This window comes from Canis lupus, chromosome 8, assembly GCF_048164855.1.
Source record: "Canis lupus baileyi chromosome 8, mCanLup2.hap1, whole genome shotgun sequence".
Classification (NCBI taxonomy): Eukaryota; Metazoa; Chordata; class Mammalia; order Carnivora; family Canidae; genus Canis; species Canis lupus.
This window is the reverse complement of record NC_132845.1, coordinates 32,255,450-32,268,496: the sequence shown is the minus strand read 5'-3', so window position 1 is coordinate 32,268,496 and position 13,047 is coordinate 32,255,450. Positions and strand designations below refer to the sequence as shown.

Genomic DNA, 13,047 nt, shown 5'->3' with positions numbered 1-13,047 from the left:
GGTGAGTTAACATGTAATATAAATTTGGTTTTGGGAGTAGAATTTAGAAATTCATCACTTCTATATCAACACTCCATACATATCACACATGCCCTCCTTAACACCCATTACTCATTTAGCCCATCCCCCACCCACCTCTCCTCCAGCAACTTTCAATTTGTTCTGTATAGTTAAAAGTCTCTTATGATTTGCCTCCTTCTCTTTTTTCTTCCCCTTTCCCCCTTGTCCATCTGTTTTGTTTCTTAAATTCCACATGAGTGAAATCATATATTTGTCTTTCTCTGACTGACTTGTTTCACTTAGCATAATACTAGCTTCATTCACATCACTGCAAATGGCAAGATTTCTTTCTTTTTGATGGCTGAGTAATATTCCATTGTATACATATACTACTACTTTAACCATTCATCAGTCAATGGACATTTGGGCTCTTTCCATAATTTGGCTATTGTTAATACTGCTGCTATAAACATTGGGATGCATGTGCCCCTTTTGAATCACTATTTTTGTATCCTTTGGGTAAATACCTAGTAGTGCACTTGCTGGGTTGTAGAGTAGCTCTATTTTTGACTTTTTGAGGAACCTCCATACTGTTTTCCAGAGTGGCTACACCAGTTTTCATTCCCACAACAATGTGAGAGGGTTCCCCTTTCTCCACATCTTTGCCAACATCTGTTGTTTCTTACATTGTTAAATTTAGCCATTTTGACAGTTGTGATGTGGTACATAATTGTGATTTTGATTTGTGTTTCCCTGATGATGAGTGATGTTGAGCATCTCTTCATGTGTCTGTTAGACATCTGTATGTGTTCTTTGGAAAAATGTCTGTTCATGTCTTTTGCCCATTTCTTAACTGATTATTTTTTGGGGTGTTTAGTTTGAAAGTTCTTTATAGATTTTGGATACTAACCTTTTATCAGATATGTCACTTGAAAATACCTTCTCCCCATCTGTAGATTTCCTTGTAGTTTTGTTGACTGTTTCCTTCATTGTGCAGAAGCTTTTTATGTTGATGAAGTACTGATAGTTCATTTTTACCTTTGTTTCCCTAGACTTGGGAGACATGTCTAGAAAGAAGTCAGTATGGCTTATTTCAATAAAGTTACTGCCTGTGCTCTCCTCTAGGATTTTTATGGTTTCAAGTCTCACATTTAGGTCTTTCATCCATTTTGACTTTTTTTTAGGTATGGTACAAAAAACTGGTCCAGTTTCATTCTTTTTTGTACTGCTATTCAGTTTTCTCAATACCATTTGTTAAAGAGACTTTTTTCCCACTGGATATTCCTTTCTGATTTATTGAAGATTAATTGGCCATATAATTGTGGGTTCATCTCTGGGTTTTCTATTCTGTTCTATTGTTTTGCCAGTACCATACTGTCTTGATCACTACAGCTTTGTAACATAACTTCAAGTCCAGAGTTGTGCTGCCTTCAGCTTTGTTTTTCTTTTTCATTATTGCTTTGGTGATTTTAAATCTTTTGTGATTCCACACAAATTTTAGGATTGTTTGCTGTTGCTCTATGAAAAATCTTTTTGGTGTTTTGCCAGGGATTGCAACAAACAAAAGTTCAGAATTAATCACTTCACAGGCAAATTCTACCAAACATCTGAAGAAGAGTTAATATCTATTATTTTTAAACTATTCCAAAAAATAGAAAGGGAAGGAAAACTTCAAATTCCATTCTATGAGGCCAGCATTGCCCTGATACCAAAACCAGACAAAGACTCTATTAAAAAGAACTATAAGCCAATATTCCTGATGAACACAGACGTAAAAATTCTCAATAAAATACTATAAATCAAATTAAATAGTGCATTAGAGGAATCATTCACCACAATCAAGTGAGATTTATTCCTGGGCTGCAAGCATTGTCCAATATTTACAAATCAATCAATGTGATATATCACATTAATGAGAGAGAATAAGAACCATATGATCTTTTCAATAGATGCCAAAAAAAAAATCATTTGACAAGGCACAGCATCCATTCATGATAAAAACCCTCAAAAAAGTAGAGATAGAGGGAACATACCTCAACATCATAAAGGTCATATATGAAAACCCACAGCTAATATCTGCAATGGGGACAAACTGAGAACCTTTCCTCTCTGGTCAGGAACAAGACAGGGATGTCTACTCTTACCACTGCTATTTAACATAGCAATAGAAAGTCTAGCTACAGCAATTGGACAACGAAAAGAAATAGAAGGCATCTAAATTGTCAAGGGAAAAGCCAAACTTTCAATATTTGCAGATGACATGATATTGTACATGGAAAACCTGAAAGATTACAGCCAAAAATTGCTAAAACTGATAAACAAATTCAGTAAAGTTGCCAAATACAAAATCAATGTACAGAAATCTGTTGCATTTCTATACACCAATAATGAAGCAGCAGAAAGAAAAATTAAGGAATCAATCTCATTTCCACCTGCACCAAAAAAACATAGGTTGACCTAGGAATAAATCTAATCAAAGAAGTCAAAGACCTGTACTCTGAAAACTATAAAACACTGAAGAAAGAAATGAAGATGACACAAAGAAATGAAAAGTCATTCTATGCTAATGGATTAGAAAAATATTGTTAAAATGTCTATACTACCCAAAGCAATCTACACATTTAATGCAATCCCTATCAAGATGCTTCATTATTTTTTTAGCACCCAGTTCAAATACTGAGACTTTGGACAGTTTTTTGAGAACTCTATGGGAAGATGACTTTTTGTTCAATTTTATTTAAAGTCTTATAATCACGTATAGAAGTAACTGGATTGAATAGTTGACCTAATGAATTGACTTTTTCTCAAATATTGGATGTACTATTAGAAACATTTTGGTCACTACAAATCTAACATTCAACATGTCACATAAAGGACTAATGAAGCCATGCATCATAAAATTCTCTGTCTTTTTGGTAATACCTAACAATCAGTCTTTAAAATCTTAACAAGTCAAAAAATTTTTTAAAAAAATCTTAACAAGTCAACTTGTGCATATGGAATCTCATTATTGTTACATTTAACCTCACTGCTTCTCTACTTTTTCAAGTCTTTTTTTTTTTTTTTTTTTTTTTATGAGAATAACCATTGTAGAGAAAAAGGAAACTGGGAGTAAACCTTTATCCATTATTTACATGAATAGATTCTTCTATATAAATATAATTAATGCTGAGATCTATATATAGCATATTTCCCTAAACACACATAAAGAATACCCTTGAATGAAACCTGAGTAAGAGTATGAAACCTGAGTAATAGTGTGGTCTTACATGGGAAAGAATTGTACAACTGAGTTACATTTGGGAATGTTTAGAAATTATTCATTGAGCATCTAACATATGCAAAGAGCAGAGCAAAGTAAACATACAAATTAGTTTATAATCTAGTGGGGATTCAAATGTATGGAGAAAATAAGCAATATAAATTGATTGAGGAAATGGTTATTTCAAGTGAATATGGACTTAGCTAAAATACCTAAGTTTAAAGTCCCATTTAAGATAATTGAGATGCAGATCTCCACTGAGTCTAGATGTAAAAGAGAAGTCTATTGTGATGTACATCTTTAAATCCCATATCAAATTTGTGGTTATTATAAATAGATAGTGAACCAAAAAAATTTGAATTGAGGCTATTGTATTCTATCCTAGCATAGGGAATCATCATGTTATAGCAGAAGAAAGAAGAAAAAAAAACAAGGAGGTTTATTATAAAGTAGTCAAAATTTGATTTTTTTTTTTTAATGTCAGGATGAGAAATTTAACTCTCATATAGAGGAAATCCCCACCTTCAGCTTTCTTCTGCCTGTGTTTCTATGTAATGTGGAAGAGAAAAAGGCAGCATCTAAGACATAGAGGCTTCTGTTTCCCCAAACCTGCATGTGTGGACATGTGCATATGTGTTGTGTGCCTGTACACATGTGTGTGCATGCACACACATGCACACCTACACTCACAGTTCTACTTAGAATATATACATCTAAGTAGAAACTTGGAATTAAATCTTTGTTTGTTTATTTTCCCCACCAGTTGAAGACATCTACATGGTCATAAGCAGCCTGTTCTGAAAGAGAAATGAGTCCATTAGCTCTTGATACTTCCTGGGTTGAGATGGGGTAGAAAGATACCTAATGCTTAGTAAGTAATTATTTTTCTCATGCAAATTTTCTCATTCCCAGCATGAAAGGATAGCATTCTGAATTTCTTTGGAGTACCTATTTACAAATTTTAAATACCACTTCTTTTTCTCCCCATTTACTAATAAGGTAAGCAGAGTTTTCTACAACACTGTCATGATTTATTTCATTTCCAAAAACATGATGGTTTCTTTTCCTGGTATACTCCACATTTTTTTTAATCAAAAAAGTCCACAGTCAGATTTCCAGCATAAACAAAATTTCTCTTAAAGAAATATTTAACGTGGAAATTTCCTTTCATATGCCTCCCAGTACCTTATCACAATTAAATATAAATTTGTGTGATGATGGTGATGGTGATGATGATGATGAAGATGATGATGATGATGATGATTGCAATTGTGTATTTCCTCAATCAGACTGTAAGGTCTATGTCTTTCTTGATAATGATTTTCCTGGAATCCAGGCTCCATGTCTTTCTTGTTGAGAATGATTTTCCTAGCTGGCATGGTGCCCTAGTCTCAATAAGCAATTTTTGAATGGATAAGTTAATTGACATACCTTAATTCTGTTTCTGAACTCCCAAAAATATAATAGTATACTTAAATTTACAAATTAGGAGAAGGCCTTCAAATAAAATTAAAAAGAATGATTTAATGTAGCTGAAAGTATTTTTTAATTATTGGATAAACATTCTGGCAAGTTTAGCCCCAGAGAGACCCTAACATGTATACCTGACAGGCTATTGTCCTGAACACATACAACCTTGATCAGCCCAAAAAAAACAGGTAAATATAGTCTTTGCCCACAAAGACTATAAATTTAGTTCTTTACATATTTGTAAAGAATTATTTCTTGGAGAAATTAAGTATAAAAAATAAGTATCCCAGATAATTTATCAATTGGTATTTTATCAGTATCTGATATGTTAAGCTGAATAACATAAATAAGATAAAATCCATAAGATCATACATGCCTATTTTTAATCAAAGAATCAAAATAAATCATAAAATGTCACTCTATTCAGTAGAATACACTTCAGAAGAATTTTCTCAGATAATGCAATACATTAATTTCTTACCCAGGTAGTTAGGAGATCTGGAAATCAAAGGTTATATTTCATCTTTGTGTTAAAAGCCAAATTATTTCAATGCTAAACCAAGTACTTTTGTTTTTCTAAAGAGGAATCATGACTCTAGAGACAATCTTGCTGACTGTTTCTCCTACCAATGTTTTTACTTTGTTTTTGTTGTTAAAATTTAAGTAAGTTCCACATGTGCAATATTTGTTCTTCAGAGTTTTAAGTTATTTTCAGGTACCAAAACTCATTTTTTTCTCCCCACCTGAATTATTGCTGGTTCTGAATACAAGCAGTGTGCCTTTATCATTTCTGCTTTGAATTTTATCCTTTTATAGCCTGGAAGGATGATTTTATTTATTTATTTATCTGGAAAACCTAACAAACAGAAATCTTGGTAGTGTATACAAGTAATCTCCTTCCTTGCAGAAATTGCTCTTGAGTAACTGCCATCATTAGAGCTTCCACCAAACACTACACAGAAAAACCTCCTGACCCTTTCACATTTCTTCTTTTATTTGGCAAAATCTGATTTGTTCATGTAAACATGGGATAACATTGGGGTTAGCTAACAGTTTTATTCTATTGCCCTAAAATTTAGTTTAAAATAATGATTTTGTAATTTTGTGAATTCCTGTCAAATTCATGAATCATATTGTTATGCTATGTAAAACATGTAGGAGTTTATAGAAACTATTATTGAAAGGAGGTTAAAAATTCTTCAGCTTAAGAGTACTTGTTATCCACTTCCTCTCCCAGGATTGTTGTAGTAATGACGGCCCAGTTGGGAGTGAACATCATTAGCCTAAACTGGCCCAGCACTATGGACAATGACCTAACAAGAAATGATGTTTCCTCAAGCAAAAATGGCAGAAAAAAACAAACTGATATTCTGCTCTTTCAAAATGTTCCAAAATGATCCAGCATCCTATCCATCTCACTCTGCAATTGCAACTTCTTATCAAATTATCCCTTAAGTAGGGTGAAGAGTGAAATTGAAATAGGTGACTTTTCTAATCAGACTCAGATTTGTTTTCCTTTTTTAATCTTATTTTATTTTTAAATGTGTTGCAAAAAAAGGTCATACCAAGAGTAAGAATGTTGTTTAATTTGGCCAAACTTCTATAATTTCCTGTTAGTCTGAGGATTTTTTTTTAATCTACTAGAATTCCTAAATTATACTTAAGACATAGGAAACTTTTCTAGTAGATATACCTATAGGTTTGGAACATTTTTCTTGCACTTAAATTTATTCTATGACTTAAAAGTTTTTATTAAAGATCTTATTAAAGACTACCTGGTTGGTGTACTTTTAGATCTATAGTTAATCTTACGTAGGTGTTTGACAGTCCTAAGATTATACTCTGTAATCTACTAAATACTTAGGGAAGAAAGTAACTCAACCTCTTTAATCATAAAATGAGAAGCCTCAACTTATAAATGACAAGTCATAATGACTAAACCAGGAGGTTATTGGTCAGAATCTAATTCTGTCACAAATACTATGAGGATCCTGGTTTTCCCAGTTCATAAATTCTGTAGTTTACTAAAACTTTCCTTCATAGTAATACCAGCCATAATAAGCCACCAAACCACATTTGGGAACACAACATAAGGAAACCTGGTATCCTCACCCATTTCCTCTTCAATAATACAGGACATACTGAAATTGTGTCATACTACACGCAGCCTTAATTTTCATGGTTTAGGTGGGCCTTTGAGAGGTTGACTCCACTGAGAATGGAGAATTCACCAAACTTACATACTTCCCTGTGTCAGTTACCAAAGGCTTGATCATGTGTCAGTCATAAATACTTCCAAATCTCAACAAAACAACAAAAGTATATTTCTTCCTTGTGCTACATGTGTATTATAAGTCAGTTATGGGTAGAGAAGGGACAGTCCCCTAATCAGCCAACCTAGTTCTCTAGGTTGATAGAGAAGCTTCAATCAAATTTTGTATGCCATTCCAGAGAAAATGTTATTCCTGAGGTTTTGAATAGCCAAGTAAATGCCTAGCATGGGAATGTCATGCATCACTTATGCTCATATATAATTCACAGGCCAGAACTATTCAAATATTCCCATTCAAACATAAGCAAAACCAGAAACAAAATCCCACCATTTCACCCAAAAGGGGAGGGGAATAGAGATATTTGGCAAACTGCAGCAATGAACTACTAATCCTCCTTTCTATCTTTCAAAAACTCACCCTCCTTCCCACCCTAAAAATGTGTTACCTCCCTCACTGCTTTCAAGGAGTTCATCTAGTTCCTACACTAACCCAGAGTCCAGGAAGTCAGAAAGAGATGATAGTCTTTACATGAATTCTGGGTATGGCTCCATATCCAGAAAGTTGAGCAGAGGGTTGTTTTAAGTCACAAAAATTATCATTTCTTGGGGTGCATTCCACAAACTTAGCCTCCTTATTCTACCTTCTACCAAGATCCATGTAATAACAATTTCACAGAGTATTTTCGTTTGTTATTTGTTCAGATACACGTTTCTCTATAACTTGAAAACTTTACATTGTGTTGGGCTTGCCAGTTTTCAGAAGAAAAGTCATGCACATACACAGTGATGATTACTTTAATTGATATTAAGAAAAACAGGTGATAAATTACATTTATCTTGGCAATGAGTATATGAGTGAGTGTAACTACTATACTTCTGATTTCAACCATGCAAAAGGATAAGTGCTAAGCAGACTTTGTTGCTCAAAATCTTGTATTTTATATTGTACACTATTTACATTAGAGATGAGTGGCAGTTGCCTATTCTAACTCACCTACTCTCCCAATCTCTAGACCCTCTATTTCTTTTCATTGTTCTTTGTTCATCTCTTCCTTGTAGTGTTTTGTAAATACAGACAATAGTAATGAACAGATTGCTTATATTCTGACCTCTCCTTTTGGAATATAACTCCTTAGGTACATTTGTTTTAACACCATTGCAGGCAAAAGTTTACCCAATGTTTTTCCACTGCATTACAAATTCCATTCTCCAACCCTTTAATTATAGTTTTTGCTTTGCTTGTCAAATCATCTGTAATTGATTGTTACAGTAGCATCTCCGATCCAGGTACCGATTTCTACATCAGTAAGGATAGGCTGAATTATGCTATTGTAACAAAAAAAATTGCAAAATCTTAGTGGCTTACCATAATAAAAATTTATTTCTTGGTCACACTATACTTATCAAAGATAGAAAGAGAATTCTCTCAGGATGATGGGAGTAGGCACAGCCTTAAACATTGCTAGTTGCCATGGCAAAGATGTTTTAGAAAGACTCAAAAAAGTAATTAAATGTTCAGTCTGGAAGTAACATTCTCGTTAACCATTATTAATCACATAGTTACAATAATCTATGAGAAAGCCAGAAAATGCAAGTCTAACATGTAAATAGAAGGAAGAAGAATTAAAAAATATTTGGTGAATAATCACAATCACCAAAGAAAAGTGCTCCTCAAAATGACCTAAACCAGATCTGGGGGAAACCTATATACTCCAGGTGCAAGATACATAATTGAAGGGCATACATTTTAAGTTATAGCCAAATACATAATGAGTCAGCAACATCAGGCTACTAACTCTTACTAAAGCTAAAATAGATTTTTTAAAATAGATTTAAATACTGACTTTAGGCTTTAATTGAAATTTCTCATTTGAATAATGACAAATTACATACTTCCTCCATTTAATGAAATTTTATTGAATTGTAAAAACATTTCCTCTAGAAAATGGTGATTATGGAGTAATAAGCAATTTTAATATTTAGAAAAAATTAAATATGCATTGCATATGTATCACTTACATTCCATTTTAATCATTACTTTTCATATATAATTTTTATACATATTGTAGATTATAAATGCTTCTCTGAGTTATATTTTATATTATTTGATTATTTACAAAAGACTTCAATAGATGTTAAGAAGATGGTGAAATATTACATAGAGCAAAATAATTGTATTAGTTCTCATGCAATGCATAAATCATATTAATGTGTTTATTAATTTTTATAAGAGGAATACTTTGAAGTGTTTGTTGTTTCTGTACATGCACAAAAATATTCCTAATATTATCATTACAAATCATAAATATGTATTTAATATCAGCATTCATCTTTATATAAAATATTTTTGAGGATGGAATTGTGATTTGACCAAATGTATATACGATTTTGTTTTTTTCTGAGTCTTTGACACTTTAAAAAAAAAAACTGAAGTAGAGTTTACACAATGTTACATTAGTTTCAAATGTACAACACAGCATTTCAACTTCTCTATACCTTATGCTATGCTCACCACAAGTATAGCTACTATCTGTCACCATACAACACTATTATTATATCTTTGACCATATTCTCTATGCTGTACCTTCTACCCGCATGACTTATTCATTCCATAAGTGGAAGTCTGTATCTCCTACTCCCCTTCACCCATTTTGTCTATCCCCTCTCCCCTCTCTCCACATATGAAAGAATTTTGTCAGTAATTTAACATGACTGATTCAGTTCATCCTGGTCATTCCATACTAAGGTCCCTAACCTTTCTGTTCTTGGCTTCCTCTCTTCTAGCTCTACACAATCTGGGAAATCATTCTCATTCACCTGTGAAGGCTCCTGACTCGTTATTTTCAATCAAATCTTCCTTTAGATTTTCAAATACAGCTATCCCATATTGGTGTTTTATCTTGATGCAGAGTTAACACTTTAAATTGAGGGGGAAAAATATTCCAGTTTAATGAAATTTTAGATCTCTGCTACAAGTTGCAGAAGTTTTTACTTCAGAGGAGTAAAGTTTTTTTTTTTCTTCTGAAAGCATTATTTAGATTATAACCTACTTTTAAATAAAGTATTTTCTAATTTTTTGGATAATTCTGGGTTTTGTAAATCCTTAAAAAACAGGCATATAGTTCAAAGAAAACTATTAAACTAGCCATGAAAATGACTAGCCATGAATTCAATGGATTCTTGAATGTCAAATAATTCATTACTATGGATTGAAGTCCCTAGTACATGCTTGCTCTTCTTGCTCTATTCAGGAATTTCAAGATTAGGTTAAACTCTTATTAAATTCTTACCTTTGCTAGGTCTTTTTTGTGTGGCATTAGCATCTTCATGTACAAATGACTAACTCACTGATATTTAATAAGCTGATGTCAAAGATGGAATACCTACTTATTTTTTTAATGATGAGTAAAGATCACCATTTGGAAACATAAAACTCTTCTTCATTCAGTGTTCAAAATTAAATTGTATCCGGTTCATGAAAAGGTATATTTACTTAGTAATTTAATTGATGATATTCTCTGCCTCTATTTCAGTCAACAGCTTAATCCATAGTGAATAAAAAAAGAAACATGTCTTCAGTCACTATTAGTTTACTAATGACTTAGAGGGCAAAACATCATGATCATTTGTTTTTTCAGGAACATAACTGGTAAAAATTCTTGTCCTTAGATAGTTTTGCTCTTCAATGATATGTATAAATAACTTTCGAATATGTATAAATATGTATACAATGTATACATATTGTATACAATTGTATTGTATAAATATGAATACAATGAATATGTATTCAATGATATGTATAAATAACTTTCGAATATGTATAAATAACTTTCGAATCTAGAGGGTTTTTTTAGTAATTTACCTCCCCCCCCCTTTCTGGTCAAACAAGAACTTCTATGGTAAAATAATAAAAATTGAATTTAACTATAAATGACATTAAGGATGGAGTAAGCAAGCAAATTTATCATCTTGTTAATTTTCCTAATGCCCCCCACAGATTGACAGACACGTAAACTACTCTCTCTTTTGCCTCTTTTGCCCATGCCTCACATTTGTCTCAGTGTCCAATTTGTTCCTTCACTTTACACACAAATAGCACCAGAGGCTTATTTCCCATTTGTTTATATGTCATGACTTTAGAAAAGACATCTCTGTGAGACTCTGAAATGACTGTCTGCTTCTAATCAAATGCTGCATTTAAACATTTTGTATTCTGAGTTTTTTTCAGAAAAGCATTTGCACAAGGAATTCTCAATAAAACTATTAATGTAATACTATGTACCTATATTTGCTTTCTTTTCATATTTTATATAAATGCTCAGGATTTGTATTGGCTACATTTTATTTTACAAACATAATAAAAGTATTCATTTTACAATTCATTGACTGAATGTCTATTGAGCTCCTTTTGTGAACTCAGACAACATGTTAAGTACAGCGCATTAAATTGTGACTAAATCTGTGAAGGTTTTTGTCCTGGTAAAATCTTAAATGTGATGTTGGAAAGACAGAAATACATAAAATAACAAGTAAATCAATTAATCTGCATACCTTCTGACCTTTAATTACATTTAGAGATAATATCAGAGAGTGATGGGCACACTGGTTGCTTGAGTTTTTTTATAAACAGTAAATCTTAGCTTTAACAATTAGGTTCCTTATACATCAATATGTATTATTATATTACACTGTATATATGGCATATATAACTTATAATTTTACTTTAATATAATATACATATAATATTGCATAAACTAAACTATCTGAATTTCTTTTTAAACATGAAAAGTTATAAATTTCACTAATACACTTTTGATAGTTCTGCTTAAAATATTCAATATCTATTTTGAGAAATGTAAAGGGCTAATTTTTTTTCTTTTAAGCATAGTAGGGTTATACATTATTTCATGGTTTTAGTGAGATGATTTCAGAAATGTATGTGTTTCAAACCTTTCTATAGTTGTATGTCTGGGAACTCCAATATTAATTTTCCAGAGTGATTGATTTTAATTTCATTTTTCAGTGAATAAACACAAATTATATTGGACAAGATTCCAATCTGAAGATCAATAAGTCTTAGTTCCACACTACTGGAAGCTAAGAAGAGAGTTTTGAGAGTCTAAATATCATTTTGAGAAGAATGACAACATATAAGCCAATTGAAAGAGACTTTTTTGAAGGTAAGTGAATGTTAATAATGTTGAAGGGCAATGGGAAAGCAATGGCTTTTTAAGGACAACTAAACTGATGTCAATGTGAAAGAATCTTAGGGACCCAAGAACATGGACACAGTCCTCCCTCAGAGCAATAGAGCACCGCCGTTGAGGTATGACAAGATAACTACAATACAGATTGAGAAAGGCACATGCTGCAAACAAAGCAAGAAAACAGTAGTTTAAAATATGCTCTAGAATTTATTACATATTCCAAAATGTGCTGTTGAAATATTAATGAATGAAACAACCTGAAGAAATTGAATATTAATTCCCTCCCTCTCTCTTTCTGTGTGTAGACTTTTGCCCTCCCCCCCAAACATACCAACATACTGTAGGAAGAACATAAGGCAAATCAATTTCTTCCACTTAACACAATATATATTCTATGAGAACAGAGCTATTGCATGCCTCATATCTCTCTAGCTCTCCATTAGTCCAAACAGTGTCTAGTTCACAATAAGCGGCCAAAATATTTTTTTAAAATATTTTTCATAAATAAATGAACCACTCTTGTGTCAAAAGTTGGAGATCCTAATGAGTATAGCTATAGTTCTTACTATAAGATACAAAGACAGGTGCTCAGAATCCGAAACAGAGAAACATTGATTTATAACTAAACTGCTTATTTTTGTAAGCAACACAAGTAATAGCAAGGATGTTTTGTATGCACACTATACAGTAGGTCATAAAGTATAAATATAGATAAAAAATATACAAAGCTTGAAGTTATAACTAATCTATTAATTTAAAATTGTATTACATTTTTAAATAGTTCTAATTCTCTCAAGCAAAATCATATAATTAGGAGATTATAAAATATAGCCAGT

At 32.1% G+C, this 13,047-nt stretch overlaps 2 long non-coding RNA genes across 11 annotated transcripts in view; one reads left to right on the top strand and one right to left on the bottom strand.

Annotated features, from left to right (window-relative positions):
• Positions 1 to 13,047, bottom strand: part of LOC140638066 (uncharacterized) — a 79,020-nt gene that overhangs the window by 36,528 nt on the left and 29,445 nt on the right. The window lies entirely within an intron of this gene.
• Positions 1 to 13,047, top strand: part of LOC140638068 (uncharacterized) — a 56,403-nt gene that overhangs the window by 29,137 nt on the left and 14,219 nt on the right. For 6 of the 7 annotated variants that reach the window (XR_012035252.1, XR_012035249.1, XR_012035248.1 and 3 more), the window contains 2 exons: positions 4,026 to 4,133; positions 12,028 to 12,184. This is a non-coding gene — a long non-coding RNA (uncharacterized lncRNA). Of the gene's footprint in view, positions 1 to 4,025; positions 4,134 to 5,969; positions 6,215 to 12,027; positions 12,185 to 13,047 lie in introns of all 7 variants that reach the window. The other variant, XR_012035251.1, reaches the window with a different exon arrangement.